Source organism: Dasypus novemcinctus, chromosome 2 (genome assembly GCF_030445035.2).
Source record: "Dasypus novemcinctus isolate mDasNov1 chromosome 2, mDasNov1.1.hap2, whole genome shotgun sequence".
NCBI lineage: Eukaryota > Metazoa > Chordata > Mammalia > Cingulata > Dasypodidae > Dasypus > Dasypus novemcinctus.
Genome location: NC_080674.1, coordinates 27,604,983 through 27,608,308, shown reverse-complemented (window position 1 = coordinate 27,608,308; position 3,326 = coordinate 27,604,983). Strand labels below are relative to the sequence as shown.

General features: G+C 35.5%; 1 non-coding gene across 1 annotated transcript; it reads left to right on the top strand.

Annotated features, from left to right (window-relative positions):
* Nucleotides 1-3,045: 3,045 nt before the first annotated feature.
* On the top strand, nucleotides 3,046-3,118 carry TRNAK-CUU (transfer RNA lysine (anticodon CUU)). Its single transcript has one exon. It is a non-coding gene; the product is annotated as a tRNA-Lys (tRNA).
* The last annotated feature ends 208 nt before the right edge of the window (nucleotides 3,119-3,326 follow it).

Below are 3,326 nucleotides of genomic sequence, written 5' to 3'. Positions count from 1 at the left end.
TACCTTATATGATGTAAAGTTTCTTTAATAAAAAAAAATTATTGTAAAAGAAAAGTGAGTTTAAACTAGTATATTTAACATTCTGGGTATTAAACTCTTTTATGCCAATGTAATATCTTGGCATAACAAAGGTCACTAAATTTCCAGCCTACAACATCTGCATTCATATTACCTACTTTGTAAAACTACTAAATGAGTATTTTGCTTTTTGTTATAGCTAAACTCCACTTCTAGTGCCAAATATGTACTCATACATTTTTCAGAGCCTATGATAGGATGCACTCAAAATTTTTCAAAGAAGTAAGGTCCCTAACATCAGTAAATTTGGTGCTTTTTATACCACTGCTATGACTACAACCTGAGCTATTGTGTTCAACAACTGACCACCTACCAAAAGTTGGGTTCTGACAAAACAAGTATTAAGACAAAGTTTAATTCACAAGATGTTGACTACACTGGTGAGAGGGAGAGGGCATAGGTTCTAAGAGAGGAAAACATCAGATTGAATGTAGGACCAATAAATCCTCGGTCTACCCAGCAGGTAACTCTGGAAGCTCTCAGAATAGTGCTATATCAGGAGAAATATATAGCCATTTATATCCCTACCTCATTCAGTCACTCATTATGGGGTATTCTGCAAAGCAAATGGCTTTGGCAAGGTTGCTTTTTTCAGCAGAGCTAGAACCTGAGGCAGCTGACCTACAGCTGCAGGCAGCCTGATTATCATACTAACCACAAATGGACAGCCAAGTCCTTCATGAAAGGGGATCTAAGAAACACAACTCCATAGTTACCTGTTTCCATAGAGCTGCATTTTGGTGCTTTCTGCTATATTGAAATTTCACTACATTAAATTTTAAAATTTAAGCTTGGTAAGTGAATTGAGAAACATTAAAGAACAATAAACAAACCGGAAAAATATTGCAATAGTTATTTCCAATAAATTACTATAAAACGATTCTTATAAATCAAGAATAAAAAGATCTACAATCCAGCAAAAAGCAGGCAAGGAAGTAAACAGTACACCAAAAAAAAGCATAAAAAGGGCTTAAATAATATTGAAATTTGCCTAAGGACAATCATAGTAAAAGAAACATATATTAAACTTCAATGAGATACCAGTTCCAGCAATCAGTTCTATGAAATACAAAACATTTGTAAAATTCACAGTGTGAACAAAGGTTTAGCAAAAGAGCACTCATCTATTATTGAATTATAGGGTAAATAGGATAAAACATCCTTTCATGACTTCTGGCAATGTCTTTCAAAATGTGAAATGCACATTGTATTTTTCCCAGCATTTCCCATTTTGGGCATTTTTCCTTGTAAGCTACTTGCATTTTAGCACAAAGTAATATAGACTAGCAACAACTGCAAGCAACTATCTTTCAATAAGATCCTAGCTTAATGCTTTCTGATAATGAATTATTACAAGATATTAAAAGAATAATGGGTTTGCACATTAATGTGGAATGAACTTGAAGACTTACCATCATTTGAAAAACTGTAAATAAACAAAAGAACAAGGTACATGACTATGCATGACTATGCTAACAGTTGTGTTAAATATATGCATGAACATAAAATACAGGTATATTTTAGAAATGAAAACACAGTCATGAACTCTGAATTATTGGATTTTCTTTATTGTCAGTAATTAAATTTATATCTCAAGATGAGTACATTTTCTGCTTAAGTATAAAATTTCATCTTATTAATATTAGATAACTTTTGATCCTTTTAAAATTCATAGTATTTTATGAATTATTTATGATTATATTATTTTTGCTTGTGCCCTATATACATCCATTGCCAAATGCAAATGTGGTAGACAGTTTCTTACATGGATTCCAATCATCACCTCCTGATATTCATGCCCTTGTTAATTCCCTCCCCTTTTGTGTAGTCTAGATCTAGAGACATACTTCTAATAAAGAAAATATGGAGAAAACCAATGAGATATCAGTTCTATGATTAGATTTTAAAAGACTGTGACTGCCATACTGTGCTTTCTCTCTCTGTCTCTTCCACTTGGCAAGGAACTGTGGGAAACTACCACCTGAGAGCCAGCAAGAAACTGAGGTCCAAAATAGACCAGAATCATACATATTTCTTAGAAACCTTTTGTAAAATATGAACTCTGTTTTTGTAAACATGCAAATAAACCTAATCTAAGGCCAAAAAAGAAACTGAGACCCTCGGCCAAATAGTCTACAAAGACCTGGATCATGGCAATGACCATGTAAGAGGTTTTAAAATTGTATCACACTCTAGTTGAGTGTTTCTATACAATTGTGCGCCCTGAAAAGACACCTTGATTGCAACTTTTTAAGAGACCCTGATGAAGACCCAGCCAAGAAAAGCCCAGATTTACAGGAACTGTAAGATAATAAATGTGTTGTATTAAGCTAAGTTTTGAGGAAATGTGTTACACTGAAATATATAGTTGATACAGTATATCTGTTGATGATATTGAAAAGTAATATTTGATCATGGACAAATATCACTGTGATGAAAAATACTCCTGAGTTTCTGAAGACATCAAAAATTCTATTGAAAAGTATAATTGCAATTTTGTTATTTAAAATGTATCTGCTTTAGTCCACTAGGCTGCAGAAAGCAATATACAAGAAATGCATCCACTACTTTTTTAAAATTTAATTTTTGAATTATCTTCTTTTAAGTTAATAAATCATGTAAAACGTTACACTAAAAACATAAGAGGTTCCCGTATACCCCAATCCCCACCCCCACCCCCATAATTTTTTATTGTATTTTTTCAAAGATACATAGATCACAAAAAAAATGTTACATTAAAAAATATAAGAGGTTCCCATATACCCCCACCCCCAACTCCTCCCACATCAACAACCTCTTTCATCATTGTGGCACATTCATTGCATTTGGTGTATACATTTTAGAGCACTGCTGCACTGCATGGATAAAAGGTTTACATTGTAGTTTACACTCTCCACCAGTACATTCAGTGGGTTATGGCAGGATATATAATGTCCAACATCTGACCCTGCAATATCATTTAGGACAACTCGGCTAGCTCAGTCGGTAGAGCATGAGACTCTTAATCTCAGGGTCGTGGGTTCGAGCCCCACGTTGGGCGCCAGTTGCAGCTGGGGTTTGTTTAACCCCGACGCTGACGGGGGGGTCTGGAGGGGTCAGGCTAGACCGCAGCGGCGTCTGAGGCTGTGGGAGACAGCCTCAGAGGGGCTCTCAGGTGTGGAGGACGCACGGCAAGGGGAGGAAGAAAGCCGCGGAGACCAGGTCTGTGCGCAAGTCCGTTTTATTAAGGAAGTGCAGTGGGTTATATA